Source organism: Lepidochelys olivacea (assembly GCF_965140295.1).
Source record: "Lepidochelys olivacea isolate rLepOli2 genome assembly, chromosome: 8".
NCBI classification, from domain to species: domain Eukaryota; kingdom Metazoa; phylum Chordata; order Testudines; family Cheloniidae; genus Lepidochelys; species Lepidochelys olivacea.
Window position 1 is genome coordinate 9,448,826 of NC_140418.1, and position 27,785 is coordinate 9,476,610.

General features: G+C 44.5%; 1 long non-coding RNA gene across 1 annotated transcript in view; it reads left to right on the forward strand.

Annotated features, from left to right (window-relative positions):
• The first annotated feature begins 19,967 nt into the window (after window positions 1-19,967).
• Window positions 19,968-27,785, forward strand: part of LOC311524979 — a 28,748-nt gene continuing 20,930 nt past the window's right edge. The window contains exon 1 of the long non-coding RNA XR_014712652.1: window positions 19,968-20,164. This is a non-coding gene — a long non-coding RNA (uncharacterized lncRNA). The remainder of the gene's footprint in view (window positions 20,165-27,785) is intronic.

Below are 27,785 nucleotides of genomic sequence, written 5' to 3' on the forward strand. Positions count from 1 at the left end.
TAACCTACCCATAGAGAACCAAGTTCTTATTTACACCGCTGTACATCCAAAGTAATTCAGTTGTTTCTAATGAGTTACTCATGTGGCTGTTTCCAAAAGACACTTTTGACCTGTACTTTGTGAAATCAGGTCTTGCTTACAGCATCTGCTTATACTTCAACATAATGTTAAGTGACTAGATGCACTCCAAGAACCATGTATGCATGCCTGCAATTTCAGCACAGTGGTTTGATCAGCAATGACAAGTGGCAAAATTACTTTGAAATAATCTGATTCATTTATGTCTGGTCAAGATACTCTTTGGAGGAAAAAGAAAAGGAGGACTTGTGGCACCTTAGAGACTAACCAATTTATTTGAGCATAAGCTTTCGTGAGCTACAGCTCACTTCATCGGGTCTCTAAGGTGCCATAAGTCCTCCTTTTCTTTTTGCAGATACAGACTAACACGGCTGCTACTCTGAAACCTGTCATCATGCTTTGGAGGAAAGAAGTTCAAGGCAGATTTCAGTAACTGGCAGCTAATGGCACAGCCGTTACAAATGAAAATCCTAAGGTTTCTAATTAAAAGCCACAGGTAGGTGTTTATTCTGATAGAGATCCATAGTTTACTCCATCTCCAGTTTTTGTTGCAGCATGTTCTAGTAGGAAGAAGCACTAAAATTTAATCTTACCTTTCGTGAGAAAGTTCTTGAATTGCTTTACGTTAGTTATGTTAAAGGTATACCTTGAGTTCTGATTTTTCCATATTATCTCTATATTTTTACAGTAAAATTAATTTATTCTACAGCTAGGGAGTTTTACCAAGAATGGGATATGAACCACACAGTTCAAAGTGTGACAGGCTGATTCTCCTCCTCTACTGCCTTTACTCAAGGAAGGAAGCTGATTTAGAGTATTGTAGTCACACCTTTTCCTTTAGGCTTTCTATACAAGCACTCCATCAGTTCATAGTTTGCCTGGCTGGCATGGATTGAACATAACAGTTCTGAAACGTTTTTGCAATTCTGCTATGCTTGATCCATACCAGCCAGAAGAGCAATGTTACATACGGCTTTAGTGCTCCCATGGCAGGAGGGGGCTTTTTTTGAATAAGAAATGAGTTGTCCACATTCACAGAATATTGCATCAAGATAAGATGCCCTCCTGTTAGGTATTTTCTTCTATCTGCTGGAGTAGCAAGATTAATTTTCAAATATCTGAACTTTGATATGTTGTGGACATACTAGAACAATGTGACTATTTAACACAGGCCACTTGTTCTTCTCCTCACCTTTCACTGGAGAATACTGCAGTCATGCCAACTAAAAGCTTTCAGAAACCACAAGTCAGGCCCAAAAAATCATGAGAGGGGCTTAAAAATAGATAATATTTTTTTAAAAATGGGTGCCTTTTACTTGTCTTTTGAGTCTTTAGGGGGTCACATTTTCAAGCTTTTCTCTACAACCATGGGGATCTAGAAATTAACTTTTTTTTTTTTTAATGAAAGCTGAGTTTCTCCCATAATCCTATGACTCCAGGATCTGGGACTTTAAGAAGAAAACCAAATATCATGAGAGTTAACAATACCACTATAAATAAGTCGATTTTTTCCCCCCTGGTTTCTTAGTGTAGCCACGAAACTGAAAAATCAGTAATTCACACTGCTCTATATAGGAGTCCTACTCTTTAAGGTTTGAAGCAGCTGATGGTGCTAATTTTTTATAACCCTAGCAAGAAATAAGATGCTTCAATCATTCAAGGATTTGTTTATTATGGATATATCATTTCAGTTTTTCTTTTCTGAGCTTTCAGAAGCTTCTTCAGTCCAATAATGGCAAATGTTAGTGCCAACTCCTTCTGTAATGAATAGCATTCACTCCCATTTTTCTAAGATATAACTGATCCCTTGGGAGTTTGTGGAAGCAAAGACCAATAGAGGTTAGATGCTTGTTCTGAGGCAAGAGTCCATAGGTTATTCACTGGATTGGACATTGCTGACCAACAGCTCTTTCTTAGCTTGCTTGAGTGCTGCTGAAAGGTAGGGTTACCATATTTCAGGTTCCCAAAAAGAGAACACTGCTGGCGGCGGGGAGGAGAGAAGCAGGAGGGGGGCACAGTTGGGGTGCTGGAGGGGGTATCAGAAGCAGGAGTACTCAATGGAGGTAGGGGGGAAATGTGGCTCCCCATCACGGTGGCAGGGTGGCTGGCACAAGCCCAGGATGCAGTGACAGCCATAAGTCAGCGACTCCCTGTGGAACCCCTTCCCCAGAGCTGGGAGATGGAGCCTGGGTGGGCGGGATCCAGGAGATGTGGCTTGCAGGGGAATGAACCAATCAGCTGCAGATGTAGGGGAGCGACCAATCAGGAAGTGGACCAATCAGGGTTCTTTCTGAACTGCAGCTTGTATGCTCTACAAAAACCTAGGACATTTCCTGTTATATTTAAAATCCTCCCCAAACAGAAATGAAATAGAGGCTTTGTCTGGGAAAATTCAGATGTATGGTAACTACAAAGCAGAAGTTACCAATTTCTACTCCTGGCTGGCTCACTGTCACATTGTGCGCTGTCCCTTTAAGGGCAGGGCTGGGTCTAGCACATGCAGGTTCCAAGTACCAGCCTCTTAAAGACTGGTTTTCTGGAAATTGTAGTCCTTGGAAGGCCATGTGACTACAGATTGGAAGCGAGTCCTGCTTGGAGAAAATGTCAAGCTATATAAAAGCTGCCTCTGGCTCAGAATAGTGAGAAACTCAGAAAGAGTAGGGAGAACCTGGCAAACTCTAAGATGGCCCAAAGAAGAAGACTGGGAGAAGGCCTAGGAGACTTAAAAGCAAGGTGTCCTAGCATGTGACCCTGGGAAACCGTATAGTTTGGAGTTTGAGGACAGACATCTGACCAGGATTTTCAAGATCCAAGGCTGGATCCTGGAGTAATGGAAGGGCCATAGCTCTCCACAGTGCCACCTAGTGGTGCAAATATCTCTACAACCAAGGGGGCAGGATGTGGAAAAGATATTGTTACACCTTGGAGAGGTGAGAAGATGGACAGACCTTCAAAGGAGGACTGTGACCCAGCAAACAGAAAAGGTTCGAAGGACTTTGCGGTTTCATTTGGATTTTGACTTAGATTTTTATTTGCGCCAGATTCTTATTCGTTTGGTGGGCGGGGTAAGCACCAAATCACCAACTCGCTGAAGCCCAGCTACCCAAAGGTGAGAGGAAGCTAAGGCTTGACTAAGATTGGAGAGCTGAACTAATCCTGGTACATACCCCATGTAGAGTCTGATGATACATATATCTTTCTATATTAACTCAAAATAGTTACACTACCTGTTTAGAGTTATTTCTCTACCTACATGCAGGAATACAGCTCATGAAGCCTAGATCTATAAAACAAGGAGTTTAACCTCTTACATTTAGACATTTTTCAACAAAAATTAAACTGAATTTCTTGCAGGAGGATGATACAATCTGTTTCCTAGCACATGGCATGAAGGCTATTCTTGGAACTGCAGATCCAGCAAGATTGGAGTGCATGGCTGCTCATCAGCCCACCTTGGCTGATAGGCTATGCTTAAAGATAAGAAATCACTTATGTAGACTGCAGTGAGCCTTGAACATGCCCTCTAAGATGGCAACAACTTCAAGCAAAGCTTCTTCCCCACTGGCTTTTATATCAACCAGTGTAGGAGGCAGAGATCATAGCCTTCTGAGTGAACTAAGTCGTTACTCAAAGCTTATGGAGATGGAGTCATTACTCAAAGCTTATGACTTTACTTCAGCATCTGTGAGGAAAGGAGAGAATTAGATGGGTATTTGCTAACCCATATTTCTCACCTAAGACTAGAGGAGAAATTTAATTCTTAGGACCATTTAGTAGCACCTTCTTCCCCCCAATAAAGTAGCTACTAATCTTGCACACCCTCTAGGGACTAGAGGCCTAAGTAGGTCATCAAATTGTTAATGAACTGATTAAACTGACAGATATGACAGGAGCAGAGTAAGCAAACCAAATTACTTTTCTGTCTTACATTTGAACAGCTGATCCTATCTAGAGGCAGACACAGGAGGCTTTATTGAACTTGCTTAACCAGAGCAGTCAGGTTAAGATAAGTCATCTCACTCTGGAGGATAAACTGCAGTTTTCCATGGCCATTCTCAGCAATCAAGTGTCCTCTGGAAATTCCAAGCCCTTGAATCTCCACTTCCTCTGAGCTTTCTATTGTAAAACATGAGCAGAAAACATGTTGGATGTTTTCTTTTGGAAAAAAAACCAAACTCTTGGCACATCCTAAGAGCAGAAACAAACAATTTTTATTGTTTTTCCTTTGTAGTTCACTTTTAGGTGACATGTCCAAGGTTACACAGTAAGTGGCAACTCTGGCAACAGTAGCTCAATCTCGTCTACTAACTTATTAAAGTGAAGGCTTGAATGACAAGGACAATACAGAGCAGGGGGAAATTAACCATAAAGATTTTTCCTTTCTATGCCATTTTCCATTACTTGCTATGTTGTGTTTTAATAAAATGAACTTGGCTCTCAAACTGAGGTAGCAATGACATATGTAAGGACTGGAGCATAGCAGGAAATAGGTAGTTGATTCGAGGTAAAGGTTCGTGCACTTCTCTGTTTCAGCAAGGCCCACCATTGCCTCGGGTAGCCCAGAAAGCTCTCAACTTGAGATCTCTTTGCTGGGGGCTTGGTGTGTCAGCAACATGATTGATACGGAGTCTCCTAGAGAGGATGCCTGCCAAATTCTTGTGTTATTACCTCCTGCTCTCAGCTCAGGGGAGAGCCTTTTGTTGGTCTTCCCCACCAGAGGTGAGGCATTGTTACAAACAAATGGGCAAATGATATTCTAATGATAACACTGAAGGACCAAGAATTCTCTTCAGTTTTACTTCACAGGAGTGTTTCACAGATGAAGAGAGGTGATGCTATTGTATGAAATAGTTTGCATGACCTATTAGAAAGATATGTTTACGTAGTCTTGTCCTGTGTTCTATTTCCCTCCTCAAATTATCTTAAAATGTGCCCGAACCATAGCTAGCGATGGAGAAAACTGGTTTGCTCACCCTTAGCTTACTGTGTGACACTACTCTGAAACCTGACAGTAAAAATGGGGATGACTTTTATTGTCTCTCTCTGACTCCATATCAGATTTGCTTGATTTAAGGGTTTTTTTCCTGTTTATCTTCTTTTCAAAAATCAACCTCAGATTTGAAACCTGAGCTGGGAGTTATATTTTTTTTAATTCCTTACATATAATCAGAAATAAACATTCTGCAGAGGAAACTTGGGCTCAGATTGTGAACCCCTTACTCTCATGGGTGAGCAGTTGCTCACATGAGGCAAACTCTTGAAGCCAGTGGAATTTGTGTGTGCCAGGGCCTAATTTAGCTTTAAATTCTTTTGACTTTGGAAAAGGATTTTCCAAACTACCCATCCTTCTTTGCAATCACATTTATAGTCAATGCCTAAACTGTCATTTCCTTAGTAAGGAAACAGTTATGTTCTGTGGCATTTCCAGAACCTGTATTGATTGTCAGGTTGGGAAATTCTGCACTTCCAAAAGCAGTTTCTTATTGCTATGCTGGCCGGTGTTTCTTATCTCCTTTAGGAGTTGTAAAAGCCTTTTCTTACTGGGTGGCATTTCTGTTACAGCATGAATGACAGCAGTGTTTTGAATGTATTTAGTTTCTGTGTTAGGCCTCTTCTCTTCTTTCTATGTGAGAAGATTCCCAGGAGTTTTTAACATACGCATGTGGATAAATCTCCTCCATGCACCATAAAGTCATTTGCCGTAGACCAATGGAAAGCAGTCATTACTGACTGATGTTTAAGCTTCTAAAATTAACACAGCTCCACAATTGCAGTTACTTATTTTTATAATCTGTAATTTAGCAAATGAGCTGTGAAAAGTCTTAGGCATGGCAAAGGCTGCTTTAAAAGCATTGAGCCCAACTATGCTTTCAGTTGTACTAGTATAAATCCAGAAGAGTGACTCCATAGTCTGCATTCACAAGGAAAAATGAAAATCTGTGCAGCTGTGAGATCTGCTCAGCTGATTTATTGTGTACTTGAAGTGCATAGTCTGTCTGTAGGGAAGGTATAGAGAACCTTCAATTCCCACTGAAATCAATGGGAGTTGTGCCTGATTACTCCAATGCTGATCTTGGCCAATGTGCACCAACACCTTCTTATGGCAAGCAGCACTTTGATAGAAGTACTAAGCCCAGTCAGTGGTAGTTTTGCCCCTGCAAGGAAAGTTTGATCAGGCCTACTCAGTTTAAGACCAGTTTCCTCTTTCCTTGCCCTCCACAGGTCTGGTAAGCACTGAGATCATTCTTTGTCAACTTATCACTTCCAAGTGAACCATTCCATTAGGGCGTTTCAGGATACATTTTTCTCCAGGGGCCTCCCATGCAAATATATGGAATTGAGTTTTGACCATGACTCTCTTTGTTTTGCAAACTTCTCTTGTAAACAAGACACCATGCTGGCTTGCCTGAATAGCACCATCAACTCAATTCAATAGGAGCAACAAAGGCTTAGGAAATGAAATCCCCATTCAATTTCCTATTCATGTAAATGATAGCTTATCATACTGATTATTAGGTTCATGCATTTAAGATCAGCCTGATGGTTTTAAAGTCTTTTATTGCTTTTTTATGAACTGCAATAAAACATATTGCCCCACCTGAGCAGAGTGCGTCTGCATTGAATAAATGTTAACTGAGTGCTACAAAAGCTGCAAACCCATCATTACATACAGCAAAGAATGTCACTGAACTACAAAGCCAACCTGAATCCCCTTCTTTGCTGTTTCAATTGCTAGTTCACTTCTGCAAAATATCTCTTTTAAATGACAACAGATCCTCTGAACTATCAATCGTGTTATTTGCAAACGTATTTTTAAAATACATCCCTCCAGTGAAAAGCACCAACTTGTACTCAAAGGACAATAAGCACTAAATATTTGACCTGGCCCAATTTAACCTCTGTGGAATTCATTGGGAATCTTTCTGTTTTCTTTGAGCTGGATCTGATCCGTAACTACGAGAGCAGAACAGTGCATGTCAAGGCTACTAGATTTTAATTCTGCCTCCGCCACTGAATCTGTGTGGCCAGTGCCTCAACTTCCCTATCTGTAACATAGATGAGTAATTATCCACTTCCCATCCAAGCAACAATGGAATTGCAAGGCTAAATGGTTCTGTTTTCAAAGAGATGGGGCTAATGCACATGCACCTGTTGCATGTACTAAACTTTGGAGTGGAAATTTGGGTAATTGTGGAGGGAAATGGGAAGTGCATATGCAGTAACCTGATCTGCACATGCAAGTACCCACTTGTGTACAGAAGTGCTGAGTTTCACACCTGTATTTTGCATAGTTTACTAATTGCTCAAGGCCTTGATAATTTGGTCATCGGTGTTTGTAAATGTTTTGCTATAATGGCCATCATCCAAATAGAGAATACATGAATATGAAGTGGTATCAAGATTTTCTTAGTGTAAACTTGGGATCACTCTTTACTCACCAGTACAAAGATATTAGTGAGTCACGCTGGGTATCCCAAATTAGTGCCCACAAAACCAGGTTATATTGGCCAGTTTACTTTAGTCCAACAAAGGCTTATTTTTAACAGTAAAGTTTATGGAACTGAAAGCTTATAGAGTTAGTAAATTGCACATCTGGCTTGATTTTGTAATCCGTTCTGAAAGTAAATGAATAGAATGTTATTTTGCAATCACTATCTTCTTCCCAATGCATTACTTTAACAACTGAAAGAGGAAGAAATCTAATCTTTGAGGTGGACATAGAGTGACAAACTGCTACAGTAAGTAGAAAAAGTCATAAGAAAAGCATTTGTATGGTACCAGTGTGTGTGTGAGCATGATATACACAACCAGGGGTTCCATTTCTGCAAACAAATACTGCTAAGTGTATTTCTCACTTACAGATGTCTCCTGTCCATGTTAAAATATGAGGCTTACAGAACAACTTGTCAGTGGTATAAACTAGCTCCAGTGAGTTCAGTAGGGCAATGCTGATGTACGCCAGCTGAGGATTCATAGGGTATGTCTACACTACGGAATAAGGTCGAATTTATAGAAGTTGTTTTTTTAGAAATCGGTTTTATATATTCGAGTGTGTGTGTCCCCACAGAAAATGCTCTAAGTGCATTAACTCAGCGGAGTGCTTCCATAGTACCGAGGCAAGCATCGACTTCCAGAGTGTTGCACTGTGGGTAGCTATCCCACAGTTCCTGCAGTCTCCGCTGCCCATTGGAATTCTGGGTTGAGATCCCAATGCCTGATGGGGCTAAAACATTGTTGTGGGTGGTTCTGGGTACATATTGTACATATTGAGGTACATATTGAGGCCCCGTTGCCTCCCTCCCTCCGTGAAAGCAAGGGCAGACAATCATTTCGTGCCTTTTTTCCTGAGTTACCTGTGCAGACGCCATACCACGGCAAGCATGGAGCCCGCTCAGGTAACTGTCACCGTATGTCTCCTGGGTGCTGGCAGACTCGGTACGGCATTGCTACACAGTAGCAGCAACCCATTGCCTTCTGGCAGCAGACGGTGCAATATGACTGGTAGCTGTCATCGTCATGTCCGAGGTGCTGCTGTGCAGACATGGGCGCAGGGACTAAATTTGGAGTGACTTGACCAGGTCATTCTCTTTAGTCCTGCAGTCAGTCCTATTGAACCGTCTTATGGTGAGCAGGCAGGCGATACGGATTGCTAGCAGTCATACTGTACCATCTTCTGCCAGGCAGGCAAGAGATGAGGATGGATGGCTAGCAGTCGTATTGTACCATCTTCTGCCGGGCAGGCAAGAGATGAGGATGGCTAGCAGTCGTACTGTACCATCTTCTGCCGAGCAGCCATGAGATGTGGATGGCATGCAGTCGTACTGTACCATCTTCTGCCGAGCAGCCATGAGATGTGGATGGCATGCAGTCCTTCTGCACCGTCTGCTGCCAGCCAAAGATGTAAAAGATAGATGGAGTGGATCAAAACAAGAAATAGACCAGATTTGTTTTGTACTCATTTGCTTCCCCCCCTCCTCTGTCTAGGGGACTCATTCCTCTAGGTCACACTGTAGTCACTCACAGAGAAGGTGCAGCGAGGTAAATCTAGCCATATGTCAATCAGAGGCCAGGCTAACCTCCTTGTTCCAATAAGAACAATAACTTAGGTGCACCATTTCTTATTGGAACCCTCCGTGAAGTCCTGCCTGAAATACTGCTTGATGTAAAGCCACCCCCTTTGTTGATTTTAGCTCCCTGAAGCCAACCCTGTAAGCCATGTCGTCAGTCGCCCCTCCCTCTGTCAGAGCAACGGCAGACAATCGTTCCGCGCCTTTTTTTCTGTGCGGACGCCATACCAAGGCAAGCATGGAGACCGCTCAGCTCACTTTGGCAATTAGGAGCACATTAAACACCACACGCATTATCCAGCAGTATGTGCAGCACCGGAACCTGGCAAAGCGATACCGGGCGAGGAGGCGACGTCAGCGCGGTCACGTGAGTGATCAGGACATGGACACAAATTTCTCTGAAAGCATGGGCCCTGCCAATGCATGCATCATGGTGCTAATGGGGCAGGTTCATGCTGTGGAACGCCGATTCTGGGCTCGGGAAACAAGCACAGACTGGTGGGACCGGATAGTGTTGCAGGTCTGGGATGATTCCCAGTGGCTGCGAAACTTTCGCATGCGTAAGGGCACTTTCATGGAACTTTGTGACTTGCTTTTCCCTGCCCTGAAGCACATGAATACCAAGATGAGAGCAGCCCTCACAGTTGAGAAGCGAGTGGCAGTAGCCCTGTGGAAGCTTGCAACGCCAGATTCGGTCAGTTGGGAATCAATTTGGAGTGGGCAAATCTACTGTTGGGGCTTGCTGTGATGCAAGTAGCCCATGCAATCAAAGATCTGCTGATATCAAGGGTAGTGACCCTGGGAAATGTGCAGGTCATAGTGGATGGCTTTGCTGCAATGGGATTCCCTAACTGTGGTGGGGCCATAGACGGAACCCATATCCCTATCTTGGCACCGGAGCACCAAGCTGCCGAGTACATAAACCGCAAGGGGTACTTTTCAATAGTGCTGCAAGCTCTGGTGGATCACAAGGACGTTTCACCAACATCAACGTGGGATGGCCGGGAAAGGTACATGACGCTCGCATCTTCAGGAATTCTGGTCTATTTCAAAAGCTGCAGGAAGGGACTTTCTTCCCAGACCAGAAAATAACTGTTAGGGATGTTGAAATGCCTATATGTATCCTTGGGGACCCAGCCTACCCCTTAATGCCATGGCTCATGAAGCCGTACACAGGCAGCCTGGACAGTAGTCAGGAGCTGTTCAACTACAGGCTGAGCAAGTGCAGAACGGTGGTAGAATGTGTATTTGGACGTTTAAAGGCGCGCTGGTGCAGTTTACTGACTCGCTTAGACCTCAGCGAAACCAATATTCCCACTGTTATTTCTGCTTGCTGTGTGCTCCACAATATCTGTGTGAGTAAGGGGGAGACGTTTATGGCGGGGTGGGAGGTTGAGGCAAATCGCCTGGCTGCTGGTTACGCGCAGCCAGACACCAGGGCAGTTAGAAGAGCACGGGAGGGCGCGGTACGCATCAGAGAAGCTTTGAAAACCAGTTTCATGACTGGCCAGGCTATGGTGTGAAAGTTCTGTTTGTTTCTCCTTGATGAAACCCCCCGCCCCTTGGTTCACTCTACTTCCCTGTAAGCTAGCCATCCTCCCCTCCTCCCTTTGATCACCGCTTCCAGAGGCAATAAAGTCATTGTTGCTTCACATTCATGCATTCTTTATTCATTCATCACACAAATAGGGGGATGACTACCAAGGTAGCCCAGGAGGGGTGGTGGAGGAGGGAAGGAAAATGCCATACAGCACTTTAAAAGTTTACAACTTTAAAATTTATTGAATGCCAGCCTTTTTTTTTTTTGGGCAATCCTCTGTGGCGGAGTGGCTGGTTGGCCGGTGGCCCCCCCACCGCGTTCTTGGGCGTCTGGGTGTGGAGGCTATGGAACTTGGGGAGGAGGGTGGTTGGTTACACAGGGGCTGTAGTGGCAGTCTGTGCTCCAGCTGCCTTTGCTGCAGCTCAACCATACACTGGAGCATACTGGTTTGGTCCTCCAGGAGCCTCAGCATTGAATTCTGCCTCCTCTCATCACGCTGCCGCCACATTTGAGCTTCAGCCGTGTCTTCAGCCTGCCACTTACTCTCTTCAGCCCGCCACTTACTCTCTTCAGCCGGCCACCTCTCCTCCCAGTCATTTTGTGCTTTCCTGCACTCTGACATTATTTGCCTCCACGCATTCGTCTGTGCTCTGTCAGTGCGGGAGGACAGCATGAGCTTGGAGAACATTTCATCTCGAGTGCGTTTTTTTTCCTTTCTAATCTTCACTAGCCTCTGGGAAGGAGAAGATCCTGTGATCATTGAAACACATGCAGCTGGTGGAGAAAAAAAAAGGGACAGTGGTATTTAAAAAGACACTTTATAAAACAGTGGCTACACTCTTTCAGGGTAAACCTTGCTGTTACATTACATACATAGCACATGTGCTTTTGTTACAAGGTCGCATTTTGCTTCCCCGCACCGCGTGGCTACCCCTCAACCCTTCCCCCTCCCCGTGGCTAACAGCGGGGAACATTTCTGTTTAGCCACAGGCAAACAGCCCAGCAGGAATGGGCTCCTCTGAGTGTCCCCTGAAGAAAAGCACTCTATTTCAACCAGGTGACCATGAATTATATCTCACTCTCCTGAGGATAACACAGAGAGATAAAGAACGGATGTTGTTTGAACGCCAGCAAACATACACTGCAATGCTTTGTTCTACAATGATTCCCGAGTACGTGTTACTGGCCTGGAGTGGTAAAGTGTCCTACCATGAAGGACGCAATAAGGCTGCCCTCCCCAGAAACCTTTTGCAAAGGCTTTGGGAGTACATCCAGGAGAGCCGCGAATGCCAGGGCAAAGTAATCCTTTCACATGCTTGCTTTTAAACCATGTATAGTATTTTAAAAGGTACACTCACCGGAGGTCCCTTCTCCGTCTGCCGGGTCCAGGAAGCAGCTTTGGGTGGGTTCAGGGGGTACTGGCTCCAGGTCCAGGGTGAGAAACAGTTCCTGGCTGTCGGGAAAACCGGTTTTTCCACTTGCTTGCTGTGAGCTATCTACAACCTCCTCCTCCTCCTCCTCCTCATCTTCTTTGTCCCCAAAACCTGCTTCCGTGTTGCTTCCATCTCCATTGAAGGAGTCAAACAACATGGCTGGGGTAGTGGTGGCTGAACCCCCTAAAATGGCATGCAGCTCATCATAGAAGCGGCATGTTTGGGGCTCTGACGCGGAGCGGCCGTTCGCCTCTCTGGTTTTCTGGTAGGCTTGCCTCAGCTCCTTAAGTTTCACGTGGCACTGCTTCGGGTCCCTCTTATGGCCTCTGTCCTTCATGCCCTGGGAGATTTTGACAAAGGTTTTGGCATGTCGAAAACTGGAACGGAGTTCTGATAGCACGGATTCCTCTCCCCAAACAGCGATCAGATCCCGTACCTCCTGTTCGGTCCATGCTGGAGCTCTTTTGCGATTCTGGGACTCCATCATGGTCACCTCTGCTGATGAGCTCTGCATGGTCACCTGCAGCTTGCCACGCTGGCCAAACAGGAAATGAGATTCAAAAGTTTGCGGTTCTTTTCCTGTCTTCCTGGCCAGTGCATCTGAGTTGAGAGTGCTGTCCAGAGCGGTCACAATGGAGTACTCTGGGATAGCTCCCGGAGGCCAATACCGTCGAAAATTGTGTCCACAGTACTCCAAATTCGAGCCGGCAAGGCCGATTTAAGTGCTAATCCACTTGTCAGGGGTGGAGTAAGGGAATCGATTGTAAGAGCCCTTTAAGTCGAAATAAAGGGCTTCATCGTGTGGACGGGTGCAGGTTTACATCGATTTAACGCTGCTAAATTTGACCTAACGTCCTAGTGTAGACCAGGGCATAGATTCCAAGGCCAGAAGGGGCCATTGTGACCATCTAGTCTGATGTCCTGTATAACAAAGGCCACAGACTTCCTCAAAATAATTCCTAGAGCAGAACTTTTAGAAAAACATCCAAATCTTGATATAAAAATTGTCAGTGATAAGTTGTTCCAATGGTTAATTATTCTCACAGTTAAAAATGTCCACCTTATTTCCACTCTCAATTTGTCTAGCTTCAACTTCCAGCCATTGCATTGTATTGTATCAACTACATGTTGTATATACTAGCTGCATCCCCAGCTACCTCTTAGTTTTCCTTTCTCTGTTCCTTTTAGTTGCAGCCAATAAGAACTCAGAAGAAGGGATCTAAATGTGAAAGCATAATAGAAATGAATAACCCTTGGAAATTATCAGATTCTTTCTCCGCTTGAAAAGCTCAGAACACACTTCAGTCCAATAGAGGTGTCCTGCCACAGCTACATAAGCAAAAACCACTCAAATCCTGCTGCTGGGGTCTCTTTCACTGTGGATCTTCTGTTGGGGTGATGAAGTAAAAAGGACAGGTAGAGGGAAGGCAAAATGGGAAGATCAAGAAATATGTTTTTCCATTCTGGTCAAAATGGGCTGTAAGTAATATATCCATATTCTGCTTTCACCTCAGTTTGGCTTTTAGCCTGCCTCCTCCTCTGTTCCCACCAACCACTTTACTCAAACATTTACCTAGGCCTCCACCCTGAAAACACTTATGTACCTGAGTAGCCACATTCAACTAGCCCAACTCAGTGTGAATACTTGCGAAAGTTGCATGTTTAAGTGTTCGCAGCTCTCACCTGGGCAGCTTGGGAGATGTCAAACAGGCTTGGGGGGAAACTGAACTTCCCAGCTGATTGTGCTCCAGTTGCTGTTGTCTGGGTACACACTGTAAACAAACAGCTCCTCCTTCACCCTGAGACATGAATGGAAAGGCTATTAGCTAGGGATGGGTGAACCAGTGTGGGATAAGAGTATTGTGCAATCCATGTTTAGAATATAATATCAGAGGTGTGCTCTTTTATAGTTTATAGATTTACTGTACGCATACAGAAGATATTGAGCTAGATCCTCAGCTTGTGTAAATTTGTCTAGCTCCATTGAGGTCAATGGAGTTATACTGATTTGTACCAGCTGGGTTTCTGGCCAGCTGTCTCGATACAGAGTCAAATTCCCTGGCGGTGTAAAGCTTCTGGAGCTGCATTAATTTACACCAGCAGAGAACGGGGCCCATACTTATCCATCATAATATATAGCTTACTAGTGAGAAATTGCCTTTCATATTTCTGTACTATATTAATTAGCTGTTTTGTTACAGACTCTGCTCCTTAGTTACAACTAACAAAGTTTGAACATAAAAAGATCAAAATCACTATCATTTGCATCTGCAACTCATTTGTCCATGCGAAATAAGACTAGTGGGTTTTGCACAAGTAAAACCTGTCATTTGTGCCAAAAATGCAACATGCAAGAGATTGTGTGCTGGGATCTTAACACTTGGCCCAGAGAGGAAAGTCTGTTTAAGGTAAGAGCAATTTCAGTTTTTGAAGAAAAAGGGTAAAAACTGGCTTATAAAAGTTGCTTATATTTTAGGCATTGGTGATTTTGTAAGGCAAACCTTAAGTCAGGGGTTCATTGTTTTCAATTTCATTTCCAACATAAAATGGACAGTCTTTCATAAAATACATAGATTGGTTACAGAAGCAGGTTTCTGTAACCAAAACATGTTAACACTTCTTCTATTTTGCAAGGGAAAAACCAAAACGTTCAATACAACTAATGTTACCACTCTGCGGGTGTCTTAAGTTCAGGTCACAGCAGGGGGTGCAGACTCATAGGGAGAATGCAATAACTTTCTGCATCTCTTCTTGGAAAGAGGGAAGAATTAACCCATTCAGCTAAATTAGTTAGCAAGGGACCCAGAGCTGAGGGAAGACAAAAGACTCCTGAAGAATCTCGTGATAGAAAGAAGCGGAGTTGGTTTATTAAGCTCAAAGATCTTTGATATTTGGAGTATTCCAAAGCCTATAGGCTGAGTAATCTGTTACTTGCTTAACAGTGCCATCATGTTGCCTTTTCTTGGATTCCCACCTCTGGAAAGCAATCACCTCTGCAGTCGCCTTACAGTTTTGGAAACCTGACACTGTAACAAAATTGCTGAAAGCACTGAGGCAGAGCTTCCAGGAAGGACATCCAGTCCTAGTCTTTGAAGGGCAAAGCTGGTATTTTGTATGAACCGGATAACCAGGGTACAGTACAGTTAGTGGTGTGTGTTCTGAAGTTACAAGACTTACACGCTTAACCCACTGAGCAAAGCTATGAAAATTGCCTTAAAGTTTATTATGTTCTTATTTCTTGCCTCAGCCGTCCCATAGAAAGTTGATTTCAGGTCTGGGTATTGGGAACTCTAGGTTCCATCCCCAGTTTAGCCACAGACTTCCTGTTTGACCTTGGGCAGATCGTTTAACTCCTCTGTGTCTCAGGTTTCCTATCTGCAAAATGGGGACAGGGATACTTAATGCAGTTCCACTATTCATGGCATTGGACCCAATAATCGGGTAGTAGTTTTGAAAAGTTCTGTGATATGCTGGAGGCCTACTGAGAACAATTGGACTGAAGTAGATTGAAATATTGTTTTGTAGAAAGACCAATATAAAGAACAGGATCAGCAAAAAATCTCTTGCCAACAGCTTCTGAGGTGGTTCTTTTCTATATCTTTTCCAATGCACTAATCTACCTAGAAGCCAAGTTTTGATTTAAGTGGTAGGAACAGGTCAGTGGCTTTACATACGATGGCAAGATAGTTAAATTGTTAGACTTGGTTTACAAGTTAAATAGAGCCATCACTCATCCATATGTTGTGTTTCAGCCTTAGGCCTATTAGTTCCAGTGGTCTGCCCTGCAGGAAGCTAAAGACCAGGCTCTTCCTTTGTCTGTTATCCATTCAGACCCAATCACTAAGCCTATCTCCACTGCAGGGGACATAAATTCCCTCCTTCCCTGAAGACATCCTTCTCTTACATGTCCCTGTTGAGGTATCTTGATCTGCTTCAAAGACAACCAAGAACTGGCTTTGATGGACTTTTTCTTCAAACTCTGGCATGCAAGCACATTTGGACAATATCGTGAGGTCCTCCCTCAATTTTTCTTAAATGACAGTTTTGTCTCATTAAGGACTCACTAAAACCTGAGTAAGGACTTCACATTATGGCCCATTGTGAGCACCAAAAGGTCCTGAAACACAAAACATTATTAGAACATGACTATACAGTGCACATACCAGTGCATAGGATTGTATGGGTGTGTCACTCTTACATAATTAGAACACAGTGGGTGCTATGAAATGTACCATTCATCTGCAGGGGACTGCCCAAGCCAATATATTTTAAAAATTCAGTGACTATGAAGAAAAATGTTGTGGTTGTAGTCCATAAGGTAACTGGAATCTCAGATAAATTAATATTCAACTGTGAAAACAGCTTACTCTGTCCTATACTTTCGCCACCAGCTAATCTGACAGAGTCGAGGACACAAGTTGTCCACTCTTCCAGAGAAGTAGGCAAGTGGTCAAATAATATCAAAACCAGTGTTGGGGATATTTTTGCTAAATGGAAGCTCAAGGCCAAATCAATACAATCTGGGCTTCTTGTCCACCCCAAACCACCCCTCACACATTAGAGGACGAGCAGGGTGCACTGAGCAGGAATAGAAGGGAAGGTGAGTTTTTCACCATTAATGTCATTCTGTGCTATCTATTTCCCTTCTGTCTATTACCACTGATATATCTACTCATGCTATTAGGTTGCCCTTGTAATTCTTAGCTTATCACGTTTAATGCCACTTCTGGAGGTGGCCAGCAAGCTGTGGGCTCCGTAAGAACACATCAAAGGGCGATAGGTGTGGCAGACTAACAACGGCAGGTTTATAGATGAGTGGAAACATCGCAGAGGGATCAGGAGAATTAAGATATTCAGGGAAAGTTTGCTGTGCTCTGAAATTGATGATCTTGGGGTGGGGGATGGGGACCAAAGGTCAGTGATTTGCTAGATCATCTGGTGATCGTGATTTCTTCCGAAAATTCTGCAGTGGATCTCAGTGGAGCATTTCATCCCCTCCAGCCTTTTCTGAGCCAGAAATGCAGCGTGGTGCTAAATTAATAACAAATTTTAAAAAGTTAATCAAACTGTTTTGAAACCCAGAAAGGTTCAGATTTGGGGAAATAATTTCCCTCTTCTATATCCTCCTTGTAGAAGAGACCTGTCTAGGTCTGATCCTGCAAGGTGCTGAGTACCTTTGGCTGCCAGTGATCTAGTTGTAGGAGGTGCTTGGCTAGAGTTCCTACAGAACGTGATCAGCAAGGGGTAGCATCGGACTGAGAGGAAGAATGGTCCATTGTCTAGGATAGTAGCCTGTGAATTGGGAGACCTGGGTTGAATCCCCTCCATGGATTTCCTGCGTGACTTTCGGCAAGTTACTCAGACCTGGTCTACACTACAAAGTTAGGTCAATGTAAGCTGCCTTGCATTGACCTGCTTGTGCATGTATGTACAGTTAAATTTGTCTCCCACCAATAACAACGAGGAGTCCTTGAGGCACCTTAGAGACTAACAAATTTATTTAGCCCACGAAAGCTTATGCCCAAATAAATTTGTTAGTCTCTAAGGTGCCACAAGGACTCCTCATTGTTTTTGCTGATACAGACTAACATGGCTACCCCTCTGAAACCTGTCTCCCACCAATGTAATGTAATGTCAGCGTATGTAAGCTCTCCATTACGCTGACATAGTGACACCACCTCCCTGAGTGGCCCTGAGCTGTGGTTGATGTGTTGAGGTCAATGCAGCACGAATGTATTCACTGCGTTACCTATGTTGGTCCTAACAGTCCTCCTGCAGCTGTCCCACCATGCCCAACACTGATCACTCTGGTGATTTAGACTGACAGATGCGCTCCCCTCCCTGCTTAGAGCCCCATGAATTTTTGAAATGCTTTTTCCTGATTGGCCAGCTTGCTGAGCACACCTAGCATCTCTCCATTATTGTGCGCAACGGCCCAGCTGACTGCGCTGGATACACGCTCCAGACATACTCTGGCTTGGAGTAGACAGGAGATATTGGATATCATGAGCCTGTGATGAGAAAAGGCTGTGCAAGGATAGCTATGGACCAGTTGTAGAAAGCAGACATCTACGAGCAGATTGCCATGGGGGATGCAGGGAAAAGGGTATGACTGGGATCAGCAGCAATGGCACATGAACGCAAAGGGGCTGGAGCAGGCTTATCAGAAGGCCACGGAGACCAAGAGTCGATCCAATGCCAAGCCCTAGACCTGCCGCTTTTACAAAGAGCTGCATGCCATACTTGGTGGAGACCCCACAACGCTCTGCAGACCACCATGGATACCTCAGAGGAGCCCACGTCACAGGCCTCTGGTGTGAACAGCGTGGACGTGGAAGAAAAGGAGGATGGGGGACATTCGACTGGGGGGACCAGCCATGCCACGAGCCAATACCTGTTTGAGACTCCATCACAGTCCAGTCAGTCCTGGCAGTCGAGCTTGGGGGAGCCCGATGCAGGGGAAAGAAACGTCAGGTAAATGTGTAAATTTATTTTCCATTACTGTGATGGTACTGCCAACTTAGCAGGACACAGCTATTGACTTTTCATTAATTTACTTGTGCTAGAAGAGGTAGTGGTACAACAAAGAGAGGTGGAGTTGTTTGCATCTGCTTTTCATTCCCCTGTAGAGTTAGGTGGGCAAAAGAGGCACGCAGAGCAGTTTGTTTATGTACACAGGGATGTCCCTTGAATTCTTCTGATAGATATTGACAAACCTTTCATGGTGGTACTCCGCAATCTTCTCCCAAAGTTTCTAGGGATGGCAGCCTTATTTATTTCTCTGCAGCAGGACGCTTTCCCATTCCAGTCATAGGTGTCAATTTCTCCTGGCGCCAGTGGGTGCCCTGGCCCCACCCTGACTCTGCCCCATCCCACCTCCTTCCCCCTCCCGCGCCCCCATTCCAAACCCTTCCCCAAATTCCCACCCTGGTCCCGCCTCTTCCCCGCTTGCATTGAGGCCTAGGTGCAAACCCAGGCTTGCAGAGGCCTGGTCCCACCTCTTCCCCGCTTGCACTGAGGCCTAGGTGCAAACCCAGGCTTGCAGAGCTTGGGCCAGCACATATTCCCACATTGCTACTGGGAGTGCATGCAGAGCTGTAGCCAGGGAGCATGCTGGAGATTAGGTGCCACAGGAAGTACCACCCAAAGGATCCAGAGTGACAGTTCTCTGAGGCCCTGTGATTGGCCAAACTCACAATTTAATCCTGGAGGATGGCCCAGGAAGTTGTCTGGGTAACCGCACAGGCTTTTGGTCTGCTGTGGCTCCTGATTGTACCTTGTCTTCTGAAATCTGACCCTAGCCTGACTCTTGCTTATTGATCCTGGCTCTGGCCATTCCTCTGACCCATGACTGCTGTCTTGTAGCTGTCCTTGATGTGTGGACACCAGCCCAGCTGTCACTGCTAGGCAAAACTGCCTACACCCCAGTCCCTTACACCGTGGTGCACCCCACTGTGCATTGAAACACTCACTCCTGGGGAGTATATGCAGTGGCAACGCAAGAAGCCAAGCGTATACATGCACAAGCAATATACTAACTGTGTCGTAACTTGTGTTGGCAAAAGTCTGTAGTATCTTAGCATCTCTGTACTTCAGTGTCTCCAACTGTAAAACAGGAATAAAAGTACTTTAAAGGTTGCGGGGCTGTCAAATAATAGGTTAATGGGGGCTGTATAAGTTCCTAAGAAAGGCTTTTAAACTGATGCCAAATGTTAATAATACGATTCCTCCGTGCAGATGCTGTCTTTAAAAATAACTGGAGAAATGTTTTACAGGTATTGGACAATTCTAGAAGGGCTCCTAATGGGCACGCTGCTCTGGTTAAAAAGCAGTAATTCAAACCATAATCCAGGGTGGCATTTGTCCTAGTGAATAATGTCTGAAAGATAATTCTGCCATGGTTGTCAGTACATCCTATGTTAAAGTAGCTGATGTCTTTTCAGGAGCTCGAATCCCATCTCTAATACACAAGTGGCCTGTCAAGGAAACTGAGGCAAAATTTGCAGGATGATGTAACGGGACTGTAACCTTCAAGTTAAACTAAAGTAAGTGCTTATGATGAAAGGATGGTTGTATTTTCATGTGTACTTTTAGTAGCCCAACAATATCTAGCAGCCTACCGATACATAACTGTACTTCCATTGCTAGGAAATATGATCTCTAGGGAGATAACAAAGTAGCTGGGAGGACATAGTTCCCCAAGGGCAAAGCCACCATCTGCTTGCAGTCAAGTTTCAAAGAAAAGAAATCAAGATTTTTGTCAGCAGTTAGCTTGATTATCAGGCACAGCGGCTAAACATTAAATACTGTAGTAATCACAGTGACATGAAAATGGGTTACTTTCAAAATGGTTTGCTACAGTACATTTCCATGCAGGGCTAGAACCCTGCTAAAACAGCACTGTGGTATGTATTTAACCAAGCGAGAGGGGTATTTCATTACTTTATTAAGAAGTGATGTGCATTTAAAAATAAGAGTGCAGATTTCTAAATGTCTTCCTCTGGAAAAAGGAATGAGGCAGAATTCTTCAGGCTAGACTAGCATTTTATATCTTAGCACTATGATTAATGATATACCAGATCCCACTTAAATAAATATCGATTAAAGAATAGATCTTCTAAAACAGTTACTTTGTCCCTGCACCAAAACAAATGACAAAAAGGTCCTTACTACTGGCAATAAGGAGTGAATACCTACTACAGAATGTCTCTTAAGAGAAGACTTTTTATATCCATAAAGGTTATGGGGTCAACAGGTTTTTTCTGCATATAAAAATTAGTATATGTTGTGTCATATTTATCTATATATTTATTATGCTGGCTTTGTGTACTACACCTTTAAATCTCTAGGGACTCTGGGGTTTGCTAGTACAATGCCAGAGGGGAAGTGGCTGGTGCCTTCCCTATTTGGGGAGCACTGGGGTGAGCTAAAGAGGGCCTGGCATAGAACCTCAGGCTTGCCCTATATTGTTTTCCTGATGTGATGGGCCTTGTGGGTTGCTGCAGGAGTGCAGAATCACCTCACTGTAAGACCTGAGGGCTGGCAGCCATTTTGTGTTCGTCAGTACTGTTACAGAAGCCAGATATGCTGTGTGCTCTTATTTGGAGACTTTACTCTTGTTCTTGTTTTGTCATTCTCTTAATAAGTCATTTAGACCAAAAGTATCTGGGTGCTTGGTGGAATGGAGACATACCATACAGGGAATTCCAGTGAAATAAAAATTCAGTTTTGGAGGGATGGACTAGATGATCTCTTAAGGTCCCTTTAACTTCCAGTCCTACATTTCTGATTCTATAATCTCCCACCTCTAGGTGACATTCTTCCTACAGATGCCCATGCACAATTATCCACCTGTGTGGGAGCGGGCCTCATGTAAGGGAGAACTTGGCTGTCACCATTATCAACATTGCTGATTTATCAAGAGCAGAATTAGCTTCAGAACCTAAGCCAACACAAATGATTTTGCAATTATGAACATCCACAAGATGAGTTCTCTGACCTAAGTAACTAAGGTAGATTTTAGAGATCACTGTCAGGCTAAATACAAATGATAAGCCCTGCGGGGGGGAGGGGTGTGTGTGTGTGTGGAGGGACAGGGTTTGATTTTGTAGCAAAATTCATTCCAGTTTCAACTGGTGCAGGATAAGAGTCCCTGTTATGATGACAGCTTGTACATTTATGGGATTTGAAACAGACTCATGATCCATCTTCCAGCATCCTGCCTCCAATAGGGGACAATGCCAGATGTCTCACCAAAAGGTGAGAAACTCCTATAATGAACCTAACTTTGCAGTACTATATCTTGAGGGGAAGGTTCTTCCTGGTGCCAGCTGGTGATCAGTTCATGTCCCAGGTGATAAGGATTGATAACCCTTGTAATTCTATTGTAGAGGCTGTTCCTATTCTTATCATTGCCTGACCTTTAATTATTTAGGAATTTAGTGAGCTATTTGCCCCAATAATATCCTATAACACTGGGCTTTTCTGTTCGTCTGTTTTAAATGTGTTGCCTTTATGATTCTGTAAAGCACCCTCTCATTTTCTAGAACAGAGTAAATGGAAGTGCCCCACTGATATGAAAGAGTTTAAAACTGAGTTCATCTTTAAAAGAACACAAGAATGGCCATATTGGGTTAGACCAATGGTCCATCTAGCCCAGTATCCTGTCTTCCGATAGTGGCCAGTGCCAGATGCTTCAGTTGGAGTGAGCAGAACAGAGTACTTTATCAAGTGATCCATCCTCCAGTCCAAACTTCTAGCAGTCAGGAATTTCTAGCAGTAGGAACTTCTGCCATTACTGGTTCTCTTGAAAGCAATATTTTCTGTCAGAATTCCATGCTCTATAAAATATTGTTTTAGAATTACATCCTTGCTGAATATGATCACAGTATTTTGTGTTATAAGCAGTTGTATTTTTGTGAAGCTTGAAAGAGACACTCCCAACAGGTAACAGAGAGAGAAACTGCACTGAACTGTGGAAAATGCCTCACTCAGGGCAATCCCTCAAAGAGTGAAATAATCTGAGATGACCTAAGGCAGGCTCCCTATTGATGTGACATTTTGTGGGTTAAAGTACAGGAAGTCTTGAGCATCCATCTTCATCACCCCTTTATGTTCTCTCTCTGAAGGTACCTGGCCTGTATTTGAGGAGCTCTGGAAACTGGAGGAGCAATTTAGTGCTTCCAACTGCCTAAAAGGAATTGGACTGTGATTTGTGACAGTCGTCTGGTGATTGATGAGATAAAGCTGCAATATATGCATGCACTCTTCCTATCCCCTGATCATGCAGGAAAGGAGTTGTCTCAGACCCTTACAGTTGCAGATCTGAAAGATGGGCCTGAACTAACATAGCTAATCTGATCAACCCCGAACTGTGGGCTGTTTGAGATCTAGCTTCAAGTCCTGCAGCCTGAGCCCTTCTGCAGTAGATGGAAATTTTAGATATGCATGATCCAGTGAAGCGCGCATTAATGCTTGCTGTCTCTGCAGACACACCAACATTTCATATGGGAATTCCATCTGTCATGCTGTTTTGTGAAAAGGGTGTTTGTTGCCTCACGTGCCTGACGGAGGGTTACATTTGCAATTTGCTAAGAACCCCCGGGCTAAACTTGAACTCTGTCACAGAGGTATGGTCCACAGCAGTGGCAGATGTAAGCTCCCTATTCAGTGTGAGTACTCCTCCCCTGCTGCTGTCACCTCCTTGCCCTGCCGAAGGGGCATTGACCACCCACAGAAGCACCCTTTACCCTGGCACTGCAGGCAGCGGACCCAGATGCACGGAGCTGAAGAGTGAGGCTGCCCTGCACTCACCCAGCAGCAGCAGCTCCTGTCCGGTAGAACTGGGCTTGGCTCCCTGCTCTGGTCATTGTGATCTGGTGCACAGGGTCACAGCATCATTCAGGTTTGGGCCATATTTGAGTGAGTGGTGTTGCAGCACGGCACATGGGGTCTCAGCGCCCAGAGTGGGGAGCTGGGTCCAGCCCTGCAGGGCAGGAGCTGTTGCTGCTGGGTGAGTGTGGGGTGGGCTTGCTCTTCAGCCCCCCTCTGGGGTCTTTTTATCCTGGTCCAGTGTAGAGGGTGATGAGGGGGGATGGAGGGAGCTGCTGTGCGTTGTTGGTGCCACCAGGTCACAACGCCAAAGTAGGTAGCTGGGCCCAGCCCTGTGGGACAGGAGCTGCTGCTGCAGGGCTTCTGTGGGCTCAGTTGTGCCCATGAGTCACCACTAACTTCTCCCCTGGTGTGCAGAGAGCACAGTCCCCAGCCTGCAGTGCTGCATCTTGTTTCAACGGCTGGGATTGTTCCAAATTTTGCAAGAGGTGCTCAGCACCTCATGGGGTTGAGCCAGCTAGTTCCCCTCCTGCTTCCTGCCATGCTGTCAAACCAGGACTTCCTGTAAGTGATCCCAGGCCCACACAGTTGTTGAGGAAAATTGGCAAGGGTGAAAAAGAAGGATGGCGTGAGATGGGCTGAAGTGGGAATGGGGAGTTGGGCCAGAACAGGGTGACCTTCAGGAATTGTGTGAGAGGGCTGAGAGTGGAGTTGTCATGTCTGTGTGAAGTACATGTCAAGGACATAAAAGGTTGCTACAAAGAGGAGGGAGAAAAATTCTTCTCCTTAAACTCTGAGGATAGGACAAGAAGCAATGGACTTAAATTGCAGCAAAGGGCAGTTTAAATTGAACATTAGGAAAAACTTCAGAACTGTCAGGGTGGTTAAGCAGTGGAATAAATTGCCTAGGGAGGTTGTGGAATCTCCATCATTGGAGATGTTTAAGAGCAGGTTAGACAAACACCTGTCAGGGATGGTCTAGAACAGGCCCGCGCCGCTTCCTGCAGCCCCCATTGGCCTGGAGCGGTGAACCGCGGCCAGTGGGAGCTGCAATTGGCCAAACCTGTGGATGCAGCAGGTAAACAAACCGGTCTGGCGCACCAGGGGCTTTTCCGGAACAAGCAGTGGTCCGGCTTTGAGAACCACTGGTCTAGAAGATAATACTTAGTCCTGAGTGCAGGGGACTGGACTAGGTGACCTCTCGAGGTCCCTTTCAGTCCTACAATTCTATGTTTTATGCTGTGAGTTGTATTCCTGAAGGATCAGTACTGGCACCTGTGAGAGATTTGGGCAGATGCCACCAGTGTTGGGATTTGGACTGAACTATGGGGAACAAGACCCACCACCTGAGTCTGTCTGACTAGAATATCTGGGCTTTATTGCTGTCCAGAGTGGAGTAGGGATGGTGGGAAACCCCTTGCCTCCTCAACAGTGCAGCTGAATGGTATTGTGAATAATAATGAGTAGTGCGGCTTGGGGTGCTCTGCATTAATAGATAGCAAAAACACATCAAAAATACCCTCTTCAAAATATGCATGGGAAAAAGTTGGTCTCACAAATGATAACCAGAGCTGGTGTGGATAGGCACTATAGGCCTGAGCAAACACCCATTGAAATCAATGCCAAGAGTCCCACTGACTTCAATAGGGCCAAGTCCTAGGGAAGCTGCTCCGCATTTCAGAACTCGCCTCTTTTCTGTCCTAGGCATGCTCCAGTTCTGTGTTGAGAAAAGCCTGCTCAGCAGAGCCACTCTTGCAACGATTTTGAGATGCAGTCCAATTGTCTCCAAAGAAACAAGGCTGAAGCCAACAAACTTATGCTGCATATGGCCTGTGTTTGAGCCCAATCTGAGGTGAAAGGTTAAAGCATTAACCCTTTGTCTCTCTCCCCACTGTTTTTTACAGTCTTTATTCCATCATCATCGTCATCTTTTATTGCATACCAGGGGCTGCTGAAACCATTTGAGGAGGAAATTAAGGGCCATATACTGCCTAGACTTTGCACACATATGGCACTATTCTTTCCTGGATGTGCCCATATATAGCTTCCATTAATGTTAACAGGAGTCACAAGTAAGCACTGAAAGGAGACTAGAGGGAAGAACTCTTAAAGAAATGAGAAGAAATCTAAAAGGCCACTGCTCAGTTCATTCCTCCCTCCCACCATGTAACCCTCTCCTCTGAACTTCTTCATTCGCTTCCTCGCCTTCCTCAACAGGTTCCAGCTCCTTGTCCTGACCTCCTAGGTTCTGCACCACTCTGCTCCTGACTACGTATCTGCTCTCATTTCCTCCTAGCTGCTCTCTGGGAAGTCTTCTCCCACTCTTGGCTGCATTTGTCGTCCTTATACTGCCCACTACTCTCGGGAGCTGCCTTCTACTTCTCAGGCATCAAGTCTCCTTCCTCTCAATATCCCCTTGAGGAAAAAAATAGTTATGGGTCCAAGCCATAAAGCTGGCTCTAGATCTGAATTTCTCCAAAGATCAGGCCCATCTCTCCAGGAAGCGCTCTTCATCTATGAAGCCTTTCAGTGCTGGTCTTTCTGAGGGTCCCCACTCAATGTAAAACTGTCTTCTGGCCTGTCATGGGTCTAAACAGACTTGTCTGTTTCAGAATGACGTTTTAGGCAGCTGGGGACTGTCTCCTTACTCATTCATGAAGTAATGAGTTTACTGATGGCACTTTAGCGGTCTGGGGGGAAATTGCAAATATATATGGAAGTTATATCTATTTGGTTGTCGCTAGCTCCCTTTACCTTTCATCATATTGCTCATCATCTTAGGTCATATGTTATTTAGGACAGGGACTGTGCCTACCTCTGGTTGTACAGCTTCTAGTGCAATCCTGAACAGGGCATCTGGATGCTACTAGAATATAAATGTTTAATAATTATGAAGCTTTCCTCTCCAGTCATTCAGGGTCCAAATTAAATACCTTCAATTCCAGTATTCTCTCCCCTCTCAAAAAATATCTGGGCAATACCTGTAACGCTTTTCTTGGGTTTTGCAAAAGGTAGCAATTTTGTAAATGCTGAAACCATTAATTACCTGGACTCTAATGAGACTGAAGTGAAAAGAATTTTGTAAGGTTTCACTGCATTGTGCTGGCTATGACACATTAGATAGGCCTTGATTGTGAATGGATATCAAAACTCACACAAAACTAGTTCCACTGTCTAAATGGACACAGTTAATCTAGACACTTGCTTAGCCAAAGATCTGCATTAATGAGATCTTATTTTCTGAGCAAACCTTTGTTGCTAAAAAAGAGGAGTTTTTTTCAGTGATGTCTTTGACATGGATAGTCTTACAGGCTAGTTTCAATATATTTCAACTTCCTTCAAGCCGTTCAGTCTAGAATGTTCCTGAATGCAGCACTGCTGTGTATGTAGGGAAAGAAAGAGAGACAGGAAAAAAAACAACAGGAGAGTGGAGAGGGCTAAGGATCATTGCCACTCGTGCACCTCCCGCTCCCCACCTTGCCAGAACCCAGGAATAAGTGTGGAGACTGCACTTCCTGAGTTAAATTTGTTGGGAAGTGCAAATGCTTGACAACTTTGAAAATCAGGCCACTTTGGTTTAGGGGCCTAATTTTTAAACACACACTTGTAAAAATTTTAGCTAAAAATTACAGGTGGGATTTTCAAAGGCATCTAATACGAGATGGGAACCTAACTCTCTTGCATGTCAACAGGATTTTGGTACCTAACTCCTGTAAGATCCTTTAAAAATCCCAGCCAACAAATCCTGCATAGTGCATCTCGCAGACACCATCATTGTCCTCCATCCCATTCATGTATATGGAGCTGACAGAGGCTATCCAAGTGGTGATTAAGACCCTTTAACTTTGTCATGCTAAAGAAGGTTTTTGCAAGTCGAAAAGGGCCAATGACTTTTGTTTGAAGGCTTCAGGGAATTGCTGGGACTCATTGGTTTCACTGAACAAGAGGCAGCGTGACCAGTGAGTCTCGCTGCATATGAAAAGGTCACTCACCATGTTCAAGAGAGGAGATCCTTACACTTGTCAGCTTGAGTGATGGAGTTTCTCTACTCTGAGAGCCATAATATTCATGTCATACAATTGCCAGAAGCACTGGAGATGGATGGCCAAAGAATATATTTTCCTGACGCTTTAATATGATGAGAGGGGAGGATACAGCACAATCATCCAATACAGAGTAAAGAACCAGAGCGGGGCCTTGGCAGAGCAGACAAAAGGCCAACACAGTGTACACAGAGCAAGGCCTGTCCTCTGCAGGACACAAGCAACTGAAGTGGGGCTGGCCTTAATAAAGGCAGCAATTGTCTGTATTGGGATTATAGTGGGAGAGAAACTG